This window comes from Channa argus, unplaced genomic scaffold (genome assembly GCF_033026475.1).
Source record: "Channa argus isolate prfri unplaced genomic scaffold, Channa argus male v1.0 Contig013, whole genome shotgun sequence".
Taxonomy (NCBI): domain Eukaryota; kingdom Metazoa; phylum Chordata; class Actinopteri; order Anabantiformes; family Channidae; genus Channa; species Channa argus.
The window spans coordinates 852,786-873,049 of record NW_027125232.1 but is presented as its reverse complement, the minus strand read 5'-3'; the positions used below and the strand labels follow the sequence as shown (position 1 = coordinate 873,049).

The following is a 20,264-nucleotide window of genomic DNA, read 5'->3' as shown; positions in this document are numbered from 1 at the left end:
AGAATCCTCAATAAGGCCCCAATCCATCTTAGACTGCTTTTCACCCATAGATCTCACTGAGCTAAGTTCAACTACCGCCTCCTCAAAACTAACAACATGTCTTTTAGACCCTGTTCCAACCAAATTGGTTAAAGATGTTCTACCTTTAATAGACACTTTCATATTAGATTTGATTAACCTATCTTTAGAAACTGGCTATGTACCAAAGGCCTATAAAGTTGCTGTAATCAAACCATTACTTAAAAAACCTTGTCTTGATCCAGGTGATTTAGCCAACTATAGACCAATATCAAATCTCCCGTTTATTTCTAAAATCCTTGAAAAAGTAGTTGCAAAACAATTATGTGATCACCTTTACAGGAATAATTTGTATGAAGACTTTCAGTCAGGATTTAGAGCTCATCACAGTACAGAAACAGCACTGGTAAAAGTCTCCAATGATCTTCTCCTGGCTTCAGATAATGGACTTGTGTCTGTACTCGTCTTACTAGACCTTAGTGCCGCATTTGACACCATTGACCACAACATTTTATTACAGAGACTAGAACATGGATTTGGGATTAAAGGAACCACATTACATTGGTTTAAATCTTATCTGTCAGACAGATTCCAACTTGTTCATGTTAATGATGACTCTTCTTTATGCACCAAAGTCAGCTATGGAGTTCCACAGGGCTCTGTGTTAGGACCAATACTTTTTAATCTCTACATGTCACCTTTAGGCAAAATCATTAGGAAACATTCCATAAACTTCCACTGATATGCAGATGATACCCAGCTCTATTTATCTGTGAAACCAGAAGATACTAACCAATTAGTCAAATTTGAAGCATGTCTAAAAGACATAAAGAACTGGATGTCCTACAATTTCCTACTTCTAAATTCAGACAAAACTGAAATCATCCTCTTTGGGCCTAAAAACATGAGAAATATGCTGTCTAACAATATAGTTACTCTAGATGACATAACTTTGGCCTCTAGTACTACGGTGAGGAACCTAGGAGTTATCTTTGACCAAGATTTGGCGTTTACGTCACATAAAAGACAAATGTCTAGAACAGCATTCTTCCACCTACGGAACATTGCTAAAATTAGAAGCATCCTGTCTCAAAGTGATGCCGAAAAACTTGTCCATGCATTTGTTACTTCTAGGTTGGACTACTGTAATTCCCTACTTCTGGGGTGTCCTAATAACTCTCTAAAAAGCCTTCAATTAATCCAAAATGCTGCAGCAAGAGTGCTGACTGGATTAGGAAAGAGAGATCATATTTCACCTTCACTAGCTTCTCTTCATTGGCTTCCCATAAAATCTAGAATAGAGTTCAAAACCCTCCTCCTTACATACAAAGCTCTTAATGGTCAAGCTCCATCATATTTAATAGATCTCATAGTCCTGTATCGCCCAATTAGACCACTTCGATCCCAAAATACTGGCCTACTTGTGGTTCCCAGAGTTTGCAAAAGTAGAATGGGAGGCAGAGCCTTTAGCTATCAAGCTCCTCTCCTGTGGAACCAGCTTCCAATCCAAATTCGGGGAGCAGACACCCTCTCTACTTTTAAGACTAGGCTTAAAACTTTCCTTTTTGATAAAGCTTATAGTTAAAAATCCTCACTCAACGCCAGTGCCTTATCCATTAGGCCACTGGGGCATCTCAAACACCTTTACTCATCAGTTCTTCCACCAAACAGTTGCTTCCTATACAGAGCATAATGTGAGACATGCCATGTTGGCTTTGGGTAACACAATAATGGCCCCAAATGCAGTAGATATAGTGAGTAGAAGGGAAATTTTTAAAAGTGCAAAGAAAAAGATGTGAAACACATAGAAACTAGTTTCCAATGCTGATATGAAACTGGCATTGTACCCCAGATTGGACTCGAACCCTTTGGGTAACACAATAATGACAATAAAAGCAGTTAGTATAGTAAGATGGAGGAAACCATTTAAAAGAGCAGAGAAAGGAATTTGAAATATACAAAAATTGCATTCCCAAGCTGATATGCATCTGGAATTGTACAGTAGGTGAATATGTACTTTCTGTATCTGGTTCACTTTACTAAAAGGTTGTAAAGGCCCTAAGTCAGCTTACAAAACACAGTTAGCAGAGGATAGTTTCGAACCATCGACCTTTGGGTTATGGGCCCAGCACGCTTCCGCTGAGCCACTCTGCTGTCAACCACCCCAGATGGGACTCGAACCCTTTGGGTAACACAATAATGACAATAAAAGCAGTTAGTATAGTAAGATGGAGGAAAGCATTTGAAAGAGCAGAGAAAAGAATGTGAAATATACAAAAATTGCATTCCCAAGCTCATATGCATCTGGAATTGTACAGTAGGTGAATATGTACTTTCTGTATCTGGTTCACTTTACTAAAAGGTTGTAAAGGCCCTAAGTCAGCTTACAAAACACAGTTAGCAGAGGATGGTTTCGATCCATCGACCTCTGGGTTATGGGCCCAGCACGCTTCCGCTGCGCCACTCTGCTTTGAACCACACCAGATTGGACTCGAACCCTTTGGGTAATACAACTGCTCATACTGAACCAAAACCCAAAACTTTTAAATGTGGATTATTAAACATCAGATCTCTCTCTTCTAAATCTTTGTTAGTAAATGACTTGATAAATGATCATCAAATTGGTTTATTTTGTCTCACTGAAACGTGGTTGCAGCAGGAAGAATATGTCAGTTTAAATGAGTCAACCCCCCAAAGTCATATTAATTATCATGTTCCTAGATGCACAGGCCGAGGTGGAGGAGTAGCAGCAATATTTCACTCTAGCTTATCAATAATTCCTAGACCTAAACATAGTTATACCTCATTTGAGAGTCTTACTCTTAGCCTTTCACACCCAAACTGGAAAACTCAAAAACCACTATTATTGGATATCGTGTACCGTCCTCCAGTCCCTTATTCAGAGTTTTTGATTGAATTTTCTGATTTTCTATCTGATTTAGTGCTTAGTACAGATAAAGTCATTATAGTGGGTGACTTTAACATTCATGTAGATGCTGACAGTAACTGTCTGAGCACTGCGTTTAATTCATTATTAGATTCAATTGGTTTTTCCCAAAATGTAAATAAACCCACTCATTGTTTTAGTCACACGTTAGACCTTGTCCTTACATATGGCATTGAAACTGATAATTTAATAGTATTTCCTCATAATTCTCTTCTGTCTGACCATTTTCTAATAACATTTGAATTTACAATAACGGACTATACAGCAGTTAGGAAAAAATTCCACTACAGCAGTTGTTTATCTGAAAATGCTGTGAATACATTTAAAGAAATTATTTCTTCATCTTTTTCACCACCATGTGTCAATACTATGGTGAGTAGCCATCTTACTCCTGTGCAAATTGATTATTTAGTTGACGATTCTGCCGCCTCACTGCGTAGGATACTAGATACAGTTGCCCCTTTGAAATAGAAGGCAGTGAATCAGAGGAGCCGACCTCCATGGTACAATTCACAAATGCACAGCTTAAAGCAGGCAACACGAAAGTTAGAGAGGAAGTGGCGTTCCACTAATTTAGAAGAATCCCGGTTAGCCTGGAAAAACAGTTTAAAAACATACAAAAAAGCTCTCCGTGATGCCAGAACAGCATATTATTCCGCATTAATAGAGGAAAACAAGAACAACCCCCGGTTTCTGTTCAGCACTGTAGCCAGGCTGACTAAGAGCCATAGTTCTGTTGAGCCTAGTATTCCCTTAACTTTGAGCAGCAATGACTTTATGACTTTCTTTACTAGTAAAATTGTAGCCATTAGGGAAAAGATTCACCAGATCCTCCCTACAAATATTACGGCTAGATCTTCATGTACAACAGCTATAGAATCCTCAATAAGGCCCCAATCCATCTTAGACTGCTTTTCACCCATAGATCTCACTGAGCTAAGTTCAACTACCGCCTCCTCAAAACTAACAACATGTCTTTTAGACCCTGTTCCAACCAAATTGCTTAAAGATGTTCTACCTTTAATAGACACTTTCATATTAGATTTGATTAACCTATCTTTAGAAACTGGCTATGTACCAAAGGCCTATAAAGTTGCTGTAATCAAACCATTACTTAAAAAACCTTGTCTTGATCCAGGGGATTTAGCCAACTATAGACCAATATCAAATCTCCCGTTTATTTCTAAAATCCTTGAAAAAGTAGTTGCAAAACAATTATGTGATCACCTTTACAGGAATAATTTGTATGAAGACTTTCAGTCAGGATTTAGAGCTCATCACAGTACAGAAACAGCACTGGTAAAAGTCTCCAATGATCTTCTCCTGGCTTCAGATAATGGACTTGTGTCTGTACTCGTCTTACTAGACCTTAGTGCCGCATTTGACACCATTGACCACAACATTTTATTACAGAGACTAGAACATGGATTTGGGATTAAAGGAACCACATTACATTGGTTTAAATCTTATCTGTCAGACAGATTCCAACTTGTTCATGTTAATGATGACTCTTCTTTATGCACCAAAGTCAGCTATGGAGTTCCACAGGGCTCTGTGTTAGGACCAATACTTTTTAATCTCTACATGTCACCTTTAGGCAAAATCATTAGGAAACATTCCATAAACTTCCACTGATATGCAGATGATACCCAGCTCTATTTATCTGTGAAACCAGAAGATACTAACCAATTAGTCAAATTTGAAGCATGTCTAAAAGACATAAAGAACTGGATGTCCTACAATTTCCTACTTCTAAATTCAGACAAAACTGAAATCATCCTCTTTGGGCCTAAAAACATGAGAAATATGCTGTCTAACAATATAGTTACTCTAGATGACATAACTTTGGCCTCTAGTACTACGGTGAGGAACCTTGGAGTTATCTTTGACCAAGATTTGGCGTTTACGTCACATAAAAGACAAATGTCTAGAACAGCCTTCTTCCACCTACGGAACATTGCTAAAATTAGAAGCATCCTGTCTCAAAGTGATGCCGAAAAACTGGTCCATGCATTTGTTACTTCTAGGTTGGACTACTGTAATTCCCTACTTCTGGGGTGTCCTAATAACTCTCTAAAAAGCCTTCAATTAATCCAAAATGCTGCAGCAAGAGTGCTGACTGGATTAGGAAAGAGAGATCATATTTCACCTTCACTAGCTTCTCTTCATTGGCTTCCCATAAAATCTAGAATAGAGTTCAAAACCCTCCTCCTTACATACAAAGCTCTTAATGGTCAAGCTCCATCATATTTAAAAGATCTCATAGTCCTGTATCGCCCAATTAGACCACTTCGATCCCAAAATACTGGCCTACTTGTGGTTCCCAGAGTTTGCAAAAGTAGAATGGGAGGCAGAGCCTTTAGCTATCAAGCTCCTCTCCTGTGGAACCAGCTTCCAATCCAAATTCGTGGAGCAGACACCCTCTCTACTTTTAAGACTAGGCTTAAAACTTTCCTTTTTGATAAAGCTTATAGTTAAAAATCCTCACTCAACGCCAGTGCCTTATCCATTAGGCCACTGGGGCATCTCAAACACCTTTACTCATCAGTTCTTCCACCAAACAGTTGCTTCCTAGACAGAGCATAATGTGAGACATGCCATGTTGGCTTTGGGTAACACAATAATGGCCCCAAATGCAGTAGATATAGTGAGTAGAAGGGAAATTTTTAAAAGTGCAAAGAAAAAGATGTGAAACACGTAGAAACTAGATTGCCATGCTGATATGAAACTGGCATTGTACCCCAGATTGGACTCGAACCCTTTGGGTAGCACAATAATGACAATAAAAGCAGTTAGTATAGTAAGATGGAGGAAAGCATTTGAAAGAGCAGAGAAAAGAATGTGAAATATACAATAATTGCATTCCCAAGCGGATATGCATCTGGAATTGTACAGTAGGTGAATATGTACTTTCTGTATCTGGTTCACTTTACTAAGAGGTTGTAAAGGCCCTAAGTCAGCTTACAAAACACAGTTAGCAGAGGATGGTTTCGATCTATTGACCTCTGGGTTATGGGCCCAGCACGCTTTTGCTGCGCCACTCTGCTGTCAACCACCCCAGATGGGACTCGAACCCACAATCCCTGGCTTAGGAGGCCAGTGCATTATCCATTAGGCCACTGGGGCATCACAAACACCTTTACTCCTCAGTTCTTCCAACTAACAGTTGCTTCCTATACAGAGCATAATGTGAGACATGCCATGTTGGCTTTGGGTAACACAGTAATGGCCCCAAATGCAGTAGATATAGTGAGTAGAAGGGAAAAGATGTGAAATACTTAGAAACTAGATTGCCATGCTGAGATGAAACTGGCATTGTACACCAGATTGGACTCGAACCCTTTGGGTAACACAATAATGGCCCCAAATGTAGTAGATATAGTGAGTAGAAGGGAAATTTTTAAAAGTGCAAAGAAAAAGATGTGAAACACATAGAAACTAGTTTCCAATGCTGATATGAAACTGGCATTGTACCCCAGATTGGACTCGAACCCTTTGGGTAACACAATAATGACAATAAAAGCAGTTAGTATAGTAAGATGGAGGAAACCATTTAAAAGAGCAGAGAAAGGAATTTGAAATATACAAAAATTGCATTCCCAAGCTGATATGCATCTGGAATTGTACAGGAGGTGAATATTTACTTTCTGTATCTGGTTCAGTTTACTAAAAGGTTGTAAAGGCCCTAAGTCAGCTTACAAAACACAGTTAGCAGAGGATGGTTTCGATCCATCGACCTCTGGGTTATGGGTCCAGCACGCTTCCGCTGTACCACTCTGCTGTCAACCACCCCAGATAGGACTTGAACCCACAATCCCTGGCTTAGGAGGCCAGTGCCTTATCCAATAGGCCACTGGGGCATCTCAAACACCTTTACTCATCAGTTCTTCCACCAAACAGTTGCTTCCTATACAGAGCATAATGTGAGCCATGCCATGTTGGCTTTGGGTAACACAATAATGGCCCCAAATGCAGTAGATATAGTGAGTAGAAGGGAAATTTTTAAAAGTGCAAAGAAAAAGATGTGAAACACGTAGAAACTAGAATGCCATGCTGATATGAAACTGGCATTGTACCCCAGATTGGACTCGAACCCTTTGGGTAACACAATAATGACAATAAAAGCAGTTAGTATAGTAAGATGGAGGAAAGCATTTGAAAGAGCAGAGAAAAGAATGTGAAATATACAAAAATTGCATTCCCAAGCTGATATGCATCTGGAATATTACAGTAGGTGAATATGTACTTTCTGTATCTGGTTCACTTTACTAAAAGGTTGTAAAGGCCCTAAGTCAGCTTACAAAACACAGTTAGCAGAGGATAGTTTCGAACCATCGACCTTTGGGTTATGGGCCCAGCACGCTTCCGCTGAGCCACTCTGCTGTCAACCACCCCAGATGGGACTCGAACCCTTTGGGTAACACAATAATGACAATAAAAGCAGTTAGTATAGTAAGATGGAGGAAAGCATTTGAAAGAGCAGAGAAAAGAATGTGAAATATACATAAATTGTATTCCCAAGCTCATATGCATCTGGAATTGTACAGTAGGTGAATATGTACTTTCTGTATCTGGTTCACTTTACTAAAAGGTTGTAAAGGCCCTAAGTCAGCTTACAAAACACAGTTAGCAGAGGATGGTTTCGATCCATCGACCTCTGGGTTATGGGCCCAGCACGCTTCCGCTGCGCCACTCTGCTTTGAACCACACCAGATTGGACTCGAACCCTTTGGGTAATACAACTGCTCATACTGAACCAAAACCCAAAACTTTTAAATGTGGATTATTAAACATCAGATCTCTCTCTTCTAAATCTTTGTTAGTAAATGACTTGATAAATGATCATCAAATTGGTTTATTTTGTCTCACTGAAACGTGGTTGCAGCAGGAAGAATATGTCAGTTTAAATGAGTCAACCCCCCAAAGTCATATTAATTATCATGTTCCTAGATGCACAGGCCGAGGTGGAGGAGTAGCAGCAATATTTCACTCTAGCTTATCAATAATTCCTAGACCTAAACATAGTTATACCTCATTTGAGAGTCTTACTCTTAGCCTTTCACACCCAAACTGGAAAACTCAAAAACCACTATTATTTGTTATCGTGTACCGTCCTCCAGTCCCTTATTCAGAGTTTTTGATTGAATTTTCTGATTTTCTATCTGATTTAGTGCTTAGTACAGATAAAGTCATTATAGTGGGTGACTTTAACATTCATGTAGATGCTGACAGTAACTGTCTGAGCACTGCGTTTAATTCATTATTAGATTCAATTGGTTTTTCCCAAAATGTAAATAAACCCACTCATTGTTTTAGTCACACGTTAGACCTTGTCCTTACATATGGCATTGAAACTGATAATTTAATAGTATTTCCTCATAATTCTCTTCTGTCTGACCATTTTCTAATAACATTTGAATTTACAATAACGGACTATACAGCAGTTAGGAAAAAATTCCACTACAGCAGATGTTTATCTGAAAATGCTGTGAATACATTTAAAGAAATTATTTCTTCATCTTTTTCACCACCATGTGTCAATACTATGGTGAGTAGCCATCTTACTCCTGTGCAAATTGATTATTTAGTTGACGATTCTGCCGCCTCACTGCGTAGGATACTAGATACAGTTGCCCCTTTGAAATAGAAGGCAGTGAATCAGAGGAGCCGACCTCCATGGTACAATTCACAAATGCACAGCTTAAAGCAGGCAACACGAAAGCTAGAGAGGAAGTGGTGTTCCACTAATTTAGAAGAATCCCGGTTAGCCTGGAAAAACAGTTTAAAAACATACAAAAAAGCTCTCCGTGATGCCAGAACAGCATATTATTCCGCATTAATAGAGGAAAACAAGAACAACCCCCGGTTTCTGTTCAGCACTGTAGCCAGGCTGACTAAGAGCCATAGTTCTGTTGAGCCTAGTATTCCCTTAACTTTGAGCAGCAATGACTTTATGACTTTCTTTACTAGTAAAATTGTAGCCATTAGGGAAAAGATTCACCAGATCCTCCCTACAAATATTACGGCTAGATCTTCATGTACAACAGCTATAGAATCCTCAATAAGGCCCCAATCCATCTTAGACTGCTTTTCACCCATAGATCTCACTGAGCTAAGTTCAACTACCGCCTCCTCAAAACTAACAACATGTCTTTTAGACCCTGTTCCAACCAAATTGCTTAAAGATGTTCTACCTTTAATAGACACTTTCATATTAGATTTGATTAACCTATCTTTAGAAACTGGCTATGTACCAAAGGCCTATAAAGTTGCTGTAATCAAACCATTACTTAAAAAACCTTGTCTTGATCCAGGGGATTTAGCCAACTATAGACCAATATCAAATCTCCCGTTTATTTCTAAAATCCTTGAAAAAGTAGTTGCAAAACAATTATGTGATCACCTTTACAGGAATAATTTGTATGAAGACTTTCAGTCAGGATTTAGAGCTCATCACAGTACAGAAACAGCACTGGTAAAAGTCTCCAATGATCTTCTCCTGGCTTCAGATAATGGACTTGTGTCTGTACTCGTCTTACTAGACCTTAGTGCCGCATTTGACACCATTGACCACAACATTTTATTACAGAGACTAGAACATGGATTTGGGATTAAAGGAACCACATTACATTGGTTTAAATCTTATCTGTCAGACAGATTCCAACTTGTTCATGTTAATGATGACTCTTCTTTATGCACCAAAGTCAGCTATGGAGTTCCACAGGGCTCTGTGTTAGGACCAATACTTTTTAATCTCTACATGTCACCTTTAGGCAAAATCATTAGGAAACATTCCATAAACTTCCACTGATATGCAGATGATACCCAGCTCTATTTATCTGTGAAACCAGAAGATACTAACCAATTAGTCAAATTTGAAGCATGTCTAAAAGACATAAAGAACTGGATGTCCTACAATTTCCTACTTCTAAATTCAGACAAAACTGAAATCATCCTCTTTGGGCCTAAAAACATGAGAAATATGCTGTCTAACAATATAGTTACTCTAGATGACATAACTTTGGCCTCTAGTACTACGGTGAGGAACCTAGGAGTTATCTTTGACCAAGATTTGGCGTTTACGTCACATAAAAGACAAATGTCTAGAACAGCCTTCTTCCACCTACGGAACATTGCTAAAATTAGAAGCATCCTGTCTCAAAGTGATGCCGAAAAACTTGTCCATGCATTTGTTACTTCTAGGTTGGACTACTGTAATTCCCTACTTCTGGGGTGTCCTAATAACTCTCTAAAAAGCCTTCAATTAATCCAAAATGCTGCAGCAAGAGTGCTGACTGGATTAGGAAAGAGAGATCATATTTCACCTTCACTAGCTTCTCTTCATTGGCTTCCCATAAAATCTAGAATAGAGTTCAAAACCCTCCTCCTTACATACAAAGCTCTTAATGGTCAAGCTCCATCATATTTAATAGATCTCATAGTCCTGTATCGCCCAATTAGACCACTTCGATCCCAAAATACTGGCCTACTTGTGGTTCCCAGAGTTTGCAAAAGTAGAATGGGAGGCAGAGCCCTTAGCTATCAAGCTCCTCTCCTGTGGAACCAGCTTCCAATCCAAATTCGGGGAGCAGACACCCTCTCTACTTTTAAGACTAGGCTTAAAACTTTCCTTTTTGATAAAGCTTATAGTTAAAAATCCTCACTCAACGCCAGTGCCTTATCCATTAGGCCACTGGGGCATCTCAAACACCTTTACTCATCAGTTCTTCCACCAAACAGTTGCTTCCTAGACAGAGCATAATGTGAGACATGCCATGTTGGCTTTGGGTAACACAATAATGGCCCCAAATGCAGTAGATATAGTGAGTAGAAGGGAAATTTTTAAAAGTGCAAAGAAAAAGATGTGAAACACGTAGAAACTAGATTGCCATGCTGATATGAAACTGGCATTGTACCCCAGATTGGACTCGAACCCTTTGGGTAGCACAATAATGACAATAAAAGCAGTTAGTATAGTAAGATGGAGGAAAGCATTTGAAAGAGCAGAGAAAAGAATGTGAAATATACAATAATTGCATTCCCAAGCGGATATGCATCTGGAATTGTACAGTAGGTGAATATGTACTTTCTGTATCTGGTTCACTTTACTAAGAGGTTGTAAAGGCCCTAAGTCAGCTTACAAAACACAGTTAGCAGAGGATGGTTTCGACCCATCGACCTCTGGGTTTTGGGCCCAGCACGCTTCCGCTGCGCCACTCTGCTTTCAACCACACCAGATTGGAGTCGAACCCTTTGGGTAACACAATAATGACAATAAAAGCAGTTAGTATAGTAAGATGGAGGAAAGCATTTGAAAGAGCAGAGAAAAGAATGTGAAATATACAAAAATTGCATTCCCAAGCTGATATGCATCTGGAATTGTACAGTAGGCGAATATGTATTTTCTGTATCTGGTTCACTTTACTAAAAGGTTGTAAAGGCCCTAAGTCAGCTTACAAAACACAGTTAGCAGAGGATGGTTTCGATCCATCGACCTCTGGGTTATGGGCCCAGCACGCTTCCGCTGCGCCACTCTGCTTTCAACCACGCCAGATTGGACTCGAACCCTTTGGGTAACACAATAATGACAATAAAAGCAGTTAGTATAGTAAGATGGAGGAAAGCATTTGAAAGAGCAGAGAAAAGAATGTGAAATATACAAAAATTGCATTCCCAAGCTGATATGCATCTGGAATATTACAGTAGGTGAATATGTACTTTCTGTATCTGGATCACTTTACTTAAAGGTTGTAAAGGCCCTAAGTCAGCTTACAAAACACAGTTAGCAAAGGATGGTTTCAATCTATTGACCTCTGGGTTATGGGCCCAGCACGCTTCTGCTGCGCCACTCTGCTGTCAACCACCCCAGATGGGACTCGAACCCACAATCCCTGGCTTAGGAGGCCAGTGCATTATCCATTAGGCCACTGGGGCATCACAAACACCTTTACTCCTCAGTTCTTCCAACTAACAGTTGCTTCCTATATAGAGCATAATGTGAGACATGCCATGTTGGCTTTGGGTAACACAGTAATGGCCCCAAATGCAGTAGATATAGTGAGTAGAAGGGAAAAGATGTGAAATACGTAGAAACTAGATTGCCATGCTGAGATGAAACTGGCATTGTACACCAGATTGGACTCGAACCCTTTGGGTAACACAATAATGACAATAAAAGCAGTTAGTATAGTAAGATGGACGAAAGCATTTGAAAGAGCAGAGAAAGGAATTTGAAATATACAAAAATTGCATTCCCAAGCTGATATGCATCTGGAATTGTACAGTGGATGAATATGTACTGTCTGTATCTGGTTCATTTTACTAAGACATTGTAAAGGCTCTAAATCACTTTACAAAACACAGTTAGCAAAGGATGGATTCAATCCATCGACCTCTGGGTTATGGGCCCAGCACACTTCTGCTGCGCCACTCTGCTTTCAACCAAACCAGATTGGACTCGAACCCTTTGGGTAACACAATAATGACAATAAAAGCAGTTAGTATAGTAAGATTGAGGAAAGCATTTGAAAGAGCAGAGAAAAGAATGTGAAATATACAAAAATTGCATTCCCAAGCTGATATGCATCTGGAATTGTACAGTAGGTGAATATGTACATTCTGTATCTGGTTCACTTTACTAAAAAGTTGCAAAGGCCCTAAGTCAGCTTACAAAACACAGTTAGCAGAGGATGGTTTCGATCCATCGACCTCTGGGTTATGGGCCCAGCACGCTTCCGCTGCGCCACTCTGCTGTCAACCACCCCAGATGGGACTTGAACCCACAATCCCTGGCTTAGGAGGCCAGTGCCTTATCCATTAGGCCACTGGGGCCTCTCAAACACCTTTACTCATCAGTTCTTCAACCAAACAGTTGCTTCCTAGACAGAGCATAATGTGAGACATGCCATGTTGGCTTTGGGTAACACAATAATGGCCCCAAATGCAGTAGATATAGTGAGTAGAAGGGAAATTTTTAAAAGTGCAAAGAAAAAGATGTGAAACACGTAGAAACTAGATTGCCATGCTGATATGAAACTGGCATTGTACCCCAGATTGGACTCGAACCCTTTGGGTAGACCAATAATGACAATAAAAGCAGTTAGTATAGTAAGATGGAGGAAAGCATTTGAAAGAGCAGAGAAAAGAATGTGAAATATACAATAATTGCATTCCCAAGCTGATATGCATCTGGAATTGTATAGTAGGTGAATATGTACTTTCTGTATCTGGTTCACTTTACTAAGAGGTTGTAAAGGCCCTAAGTCAGCTTACAAAACACAGTTAGCAGAGGATGGTTTCGATCCATCGACCTCTGGGTTATGGGCCCAGCACGCTTCCGCTGCGCCACTCTGCTGTCAACCACCCCAGATGGGACTTGAACCAACAATCCCTGGCTTAAGAGGCCAGTGCCTTAGCCATTAGGCCACTGGGGCCTCTCAAACACCTTTACTCATCAGTTCTTCCACCAAACAGTTGCTTCCTAGACAGAGCATAATGTGAGACATGCCATGTTGGCTTTGGGTAACACAATAATGGCCCCAAATGCAGTAGATATAGTGAGTAGAAGGGAAATTTTTAAAAGTGCAAAGAAAAAGATGTGAAACACGTAGAAACTAGATTGCCATGCTGATATGAAACTGGCATTGTACCCCAGATTGGACTCGAACCCTTTGGGTAGCACAATAATGACAATAAAAGCAGTTAGTATAGTAAGATGGAGGAAAGCATTTGAAAGAGCAGAGAAAAGAATGTGAAATATACAATAATTGCATTCCCAAGCTGATATGCATCTGGAATTGTATAGTAGGTGAATATGTACTTTCTGTATCTGGTTCACTTTACTAAGAGGTTGTAAAGGCCCTAAGTCAGCTTACAAAACACAGTTAGCAGAGGATGGTTTCGATCCATCGACCTCTGGGTTATGGGCCCAGCACGCTTCCGCTGCGCCACTCTGCTGTCATTCACCCCAGATGGGACTTGAACCCACAATCCCTGGCTTAGGAGGCCAGTGCCTTATCCATTAGGCCACTGGGGCATCTCAATCACCTTTACTCATCAGTTCTTCCACCAAACAGTTGCTTCCTATACAGAGCATAATGTGAGACATGCCATGTTGGCTTTGGGTAACACAATAATGGCCCCATATGCAGTAGATATAGTGAGTTCAATTCAATTCAACTTTATTTATATAGTGCCAATTCACAACAAAGTCATCTCAGGGCACTTTACAGAATAAAGTCAAGATTATAAAGATATATAAAGAGAACCCAACAATTCCCCCTGGAGCAAGCCATAGGCAACAGTGGAGAGGAAAAACTCCCTTTAACGGAAGAAACCTCCAGCAGAACCAGGCTCAGGGTGGACGGCCATTTGCCTCGACCGGTTGGGGTGAGTGGAAAGGGGAGAGGGAAAAGAACAGAGCAACAAAAAGCAAAAACAAAACATTGGGCAGATTGGTAGGACCAGTAGCTTCACGCTGGAAGACACACAGCTTCAAAGCCGGGGGACACCTGCAGAAAGGGACAGAGAGAAGGGGACAGAGGATGACAAAGACAACTACGGGAGAGAACACACAGAGTTAATGACATACAGTGGTGACAATTGCGGGATGAGAGGAGAGGAGAGATGGTCAAAAGGAGGAAAGGAGCTCAGTGCATTGGGGGGTGGGTCCCCCAGCAGTCTAAGCCTATGGCAGCATAACTATAAATAACTATATGCTTTATTAAAAAGGAAGGTTTTAAGCCTAGACTTAAAAGTAGAGAGGCTGTCTGCTTCCCGAATCTGAACTGGGAGCTGGTTTCACAAGAGAGGAGCTTGATAGCTAAAGGCTCTACCTCCCATTCTACTTTTGGAAATTCTGGGAACCACAAGTAGGCCTGCATTCTGAGAGCAAAGTGGTCTACTGGGATGATATGGTGCTATGAGGTCTTCTAAATATGATGGAGCCTGACCATTCAGAGCTTTATATGTAAGAAGCAGGGTTTCAAATTCTATTCTACATTTAATTGGAAGCCAATGGAGAGAAGCTAGTGAAGGTGAAATATGATCTCTCTTGCTAGTTCCAGTCAGCACTCTTGCTGCAGCATTTTGGATTAATTGCAGGCTCTTTAGGGAGTTACTGGGGCATCCTGAAAGTAGGGAATTACAGTAGTCAAACCTAGAGGTAACAAATGCATGGACCAGTTTTTCGGCATCACTTTGAGACAGGATGCTCCTAATTTTGGCAATGTTCCGTAGGTGGAAGAAGGCTGTTCTAGAGATTTGTTTTATATGTGAGTTAAAGGACAGATCCTGATCAAACATAACTCCAAGGTTCCTTGCAGTAGTACTGGAGGCCAGGCTTATGCCATCTAGTGTAACAATATGGTTGGACATCATATCTCTGAGATTTTTGGGCCCAAATACTATGAATTCAGTTTTGTCTGAGTTTAAAAGTAAAAAATTGTGGGAAATCCAGGCCTTTATGTCTTGTAGGCATGCTTGAAGCTTTATTAACTGATTATTTTCATCTGGTTCCATATATAAATATAGCTGGGTATCATCAGCATAACAGTGGAAGGGATATTTTTAAAAGTGCAAAGAAAAAGATGTGAAACACGTAGAAACTAGATTGCCATGCTGATATGAAACTGGCATTGTACCCCAGATTGGACTCGAACCCTTTGGGTAACACAATAATGACAATAAAAGCAGTTAGTATAGTAAGATGGAGGAAAGCATTTGAAAGAGCAGAGAAAAGAATGTGAAATATACAAAAATTGCATTCCCAAGCTGATATGCATCTGGAATATTACAGTAGGTGAATATGTACTTTCTGTATCTGGATCACTTTACTTAAAGGTTGTAAAGGCCCTAAGTCAGCTTACAAAACACAGTTAGCAAAGGATGGTTTCAATCTATTGACCTCTGGGTTATGGGCCCAGCACGCTTCCGCTGCGCCACTCTGCTTTCAACCACGCCAGATTGGACTCGAACCCTTTGGGTAACACAATAATGACAATAAAAGCAGTTAGTATAGTAAGATGGAGGAAAGCATTTGAAAGAGCAGAGAAAAGAATGTGAAATATACAAAAATTGCATTCCCAAGCTGATATGCATCTGGAATATTACAGTAGGTGAATATGTACTTTCTGTATCTGGATCACTTTACTTAAAGGTTGTAAAGGCCCTAAGTCAGCTTACAAAACACAGTTAGCAAAGGATGGTTTCAATCTATTGACCTCTGGGTTATGGGCCCAGCACGCTTTTGCTGCGCCACTCTGCTGTCAACCACCCCAGATGGGACTCGAACCCACAATCCCTGGCTTAGGAGGCCAGTGCATTATCCATTAGGCCACTGGGGCATCACAAACACCTTTACTCCTCAGTTCTTCCAACTAACAGTTGCTTCCTATACAGAGCATAATGTGAGACATGCCATGTTGGCTTTGGGTAACACAGTAATGGCCCCAAATGCAGTAGATATAGTGAGTAGAAGGGAAAAGATGTGAAATACGTAGAAACTAGATTGCCATGCTGAGATGAAACTGGCATTGTACACCAGATTGGACTCGAACCCTTTGGGTAACACAATAATGGCCCCAAATGTAGTAGATATAGTGAGTAGAAGGGAAATTTTTAAAAGTGCAAAGAAAAAGATGTGAAACACATAGAAACTAGTTTCCAATGCTGATATGAAACTGGCATTGTACCCCAGATTGTACTCGAACCCTTTGGGTAACACAATAATGACAATAAAAGCAGTTAGTATAGTAAGATGGAGGAAACCATTTAAAAGAGCAGAGAAAGGAATTTGAAATATACAAAAATTGCATTCCCAAGCTGATATGCATCTGGAATTGTACAGGAGGTGAATATTTACTTTCTGTATCTGGTTCAGTTTACTAAAAGGTTGTAAAGGCCCTAAGTCAGCTTACAAAACACAGTTAGCAGAGGATGGTTTCGATCCATCGACCTCTGGGTTATGGGTCCAGCACGCTTCCGCTGTACCACTCTGCTGTCAACCACCCCAGATAGGACTTGAACCCACAATCCCTGGCTTAGGAGGCCAGTGCCTTATCCAATTGGCCACTGGGGCATCTCAAACACCTTTACTCATCAGTTCTTCCACCAAACAGTTGCTTCCTATACAGAGCATAATGTGAGCCATGCCATGTTGGCTTTGGGTAACACAATAATGGCCCCAAATGCAGTAGATATAGTGAGTAGAAGGGAAATTTTTAAAAGTGCAAAGAAAAAGATGTGAAACACGTAGAAACTAGAATGCCATGCTGATATGAAACTGGCATTGTACCCCAGATTGGACTCGAACCCTTTGGGTAACACAATAATGACAATAAAAGCAGTTAGTATAGTAAGATGGAGGAAAGCATTTGAAAGAGCAGAGAAAAGAATGTGAAATATACAAAAATTGCATTCCCAAGCTGATATGCATCTGGAATATTACAGTAGGTGAATATGTACTTTCTGTATCTGGTTCACTTTACTAAAAGGTTGTAAAGGCCCTAAGTCAGCTTACAAAACACAGTTAGCAGAGGATAGTTTCGAACCATCGACCTTTGGGTTATGGGCCCAGCACGCTTCCGCTGAGCCACTCTGCTGTCAACCACCCCAGATGGGACTCGAACCCTTTGGGTAACACAATAATGACAATAAAAGCAGTTAGTATAGTAAGATGGAGGAAAGCATTTGAAAGAGCAGAGAAAAGAATGTGAAATATACATAAATTGTATTCCCAAGCTCATATGCATCTGGAATTGTACAGTAGGTGAATATGTACTTTCTGTATCTGGTTCACTTTACTAAAAGGTTGTAAAGGCCCTAAGTCAGCTTACAAAACACAGTTAGCAGAGGATGGTTTCGATCCATCGACCTCTGGGTTATGGGCCCAGCACGCTTCCGCTGCGCCACTCTGCTTTGAACCACACCAGATTGGACTCGAACCCTTTGGGTAATACAACTGCTCATACTGAACCAAAACCCAAAACTTTTAAATGTGGATTATTAAACATCAGATCTCTCTCTTCTAAATCTTTGTTAGTAAATGACTTGATAAATGATCATCAAATTGGTTTATTTTGTCTCAGTGAAACGTGGTTGCAGCAGGAAGAATATGTCAGTTTAAATGAGTCAACCCCCCAAAGTCATATTAATTATCATGTTCCTAGATGCACAGGCCGAGGTGGAGGAGTAGCAGCAATATTTCACTCTAGCTTATCAATAATTCCTAGACCTAAACATAGTTATACCTCATTTGAGAGTCTTACTCTTAGCCTTTCACACCCAAACTGGAAAACTCAAAAACCACTATTATTTGTTATCGTGTACCGTCCTCCAGTCCCTTATTCAGAGTTTTTGATTGAATTTTCTGATTTTCTATCTGATTTAGTGCTTAGTACAGATAAAGTCATTATAGTGGGTGACTTTAACATTCATGTAGATGCTGACAGTAACTGTCTGAGCACTGCGTTTAATTCATTATTAGATTCAATTGGTTTTTCCCAAAATGTAAATAAACCCACTCATTGTTTTAGTCACACGTTAGACCTTGTCCTTACATATGGCATTGAAACTGATAATTTAATAGTATTTCCTCATAATTCTCTTCTGTCTGACCATTTTCTAATAACATTTGAATTTACAATAACGGACTATACAGCAGTTAGGAAAAAATTCCACTACAGCAGATGTTTATCTGAAAATGCTGTGAATACATTTAAAGAAATTATTTCTTCATCTTTTTCACCACCATGTGTCAATACTATGGTGAGTAGCCATCTTACTCCTGTGCAAATTGATTATTTAGTTGACGATTCTGCCGCCTCACTGCGTAGGATACTAGATACAGTTGCCCCTTTGAAATAGAAGGCAGTGAATCAGAGGAGCCGACCTCCATGGTACAATTCACAAATGCACAGCTTAAAGCAGGCAACACGAAAGTTAGAGAGGAAGTGGCGTTCCACTAATTTAGAAGAATCCCGGTTAGCCTGGAAAAACAGTTTAAAAACATACAAAAAAGCTCTCCGTGATGCCAGAACAGCATATTATTCCGCATTAATAGAGGAAAACAAGAACAACCCCCGGTTTCTGTTCAGCACTGTAGCCAGGCTGACTAAGAGCCATAGTTCTGTTGAGCCTAGTATTCCCTTAACTTTGAGCAGCAATGACTTTATGACTTTCTTTACTAGTAAAATTGTAGCCATTAGGGAAAAGATTCACCAGATCCTCCCTACAAATATTACGGCTAGATCTTCATGTACAACAGCTATAGAATCCTCAATAAGGCCCCAATCCATCTTAGACTGCTTTTCACCCATAGATCTCACTGAGCTAAGTTCAACTACCGCCTCCTCAAAACTAACAACATGTCTTTTAGACCCTGTTCCAACCAAATTGCTTAAAGATGTTCTACCTTTAATAGACACTTTCATATTAGATTTGATTAACCTATCTTTAGAAACTGGCTATGTACCAAAGGCCTATAAAGTTGCTGTAATCAAACCATTACTTAAAAAACCTTGTCTTGATCCAGGGGATTTAGCCAACTATAGACCAATATCAAATCTCCCGTTTATTTCTAAAATCCTTGAAAAAGTAGTTGCAAAACAATTATGTGATCACCTTTACAGGAATAATTTGTATGAAGACTTTCAGTCAGGATTTAGAGCTCATCACAGTACAGAAACAGCACTGGTAAAAGTCTCCAATGATCTTCTCCTGGCTTCAGATAATGGACTTGTGTCTGTACTCGTCTTACTAGACCTTAGTGCCGCATTTGACACCATTGACCACAACATTTTATTACAGAGACTAGAACATGGATTTGGGATTAAAGGAACCACATTACATTGGTTTAAATCTTATCTGTCAGACAGATTCCAACTTGTTCATGTTAATGATGACTCTTCTTTATGCACCAAAGTCAGCTATGGAGTTCCACAGGGCTCTGTGTTAGGACCAATACTTTTTAATCTCTACATGTCACCTTTAGGCAAAATCATTAGGAAACATTCCATAAACTTCCACTGATATGCAGATGATACCCAGCTCTATTTATCTGTGAAACCAGAAGATACTAACCAATTAGTCAAATTTGAAGCATGTCTAAAAGACATAAAGAACTGGATGTCCTACAATTTCCTACTTCTAAATTCAGACAAAACTGAAATCATCCTCTTTGGGCCTAAAAACATGAGAAATATGCTGTCTAACAATATAGTTACTCTAGATGACATAACTTTGGCCTCTAGTACTACGGTGAGGAACCTAGGAGTTATCTTTGACCAAGATTTGGCGTTTA

The 20,264-nt window shown here is 39.9% G+C and overlaps 3 non-coding genes across 3 annotated transcripts; all 3 read right to left on the bottom strand.

The window, feature by feature from the left end:
- Nucleotides 1–6,018: 6,018 nt before the first annotated feature.
- On the bottom strand, nt 6,019–6,091 carry trnar-ccu (transfer RNA arginine (anticodon CCU)). Its single transcript has one exon. It is a non-coding gene; the product is annotated as a tRNA-Arg (tRNA).
- Nucleotides 6,092–12,723: 6,632 nt separating this feature from the next.
- On the bottom strand, nt 12,724–12,796 carry trnar-ccu (transfer RNA arginine (anticodon CCU)). The gene has a single exon. It is a non-coding gene; the product is annotated as a tRNA-Arg (tRNA).
- Nucleotides 12,797–13,927: 1,131 nt separating this feature from the next.
- trnar-ccu (transfer RNA arginine (anticodon CCU)) lies at nt 13,928–14,000 on the bottom strand. Its single transcript has one exon. It is a non-coding gene; the product is annotated as a tRNA-Arg (tRNA).
- Between the last annotated feature and the right edge of the window lie 6,264 nt (nt 14,001–20,264).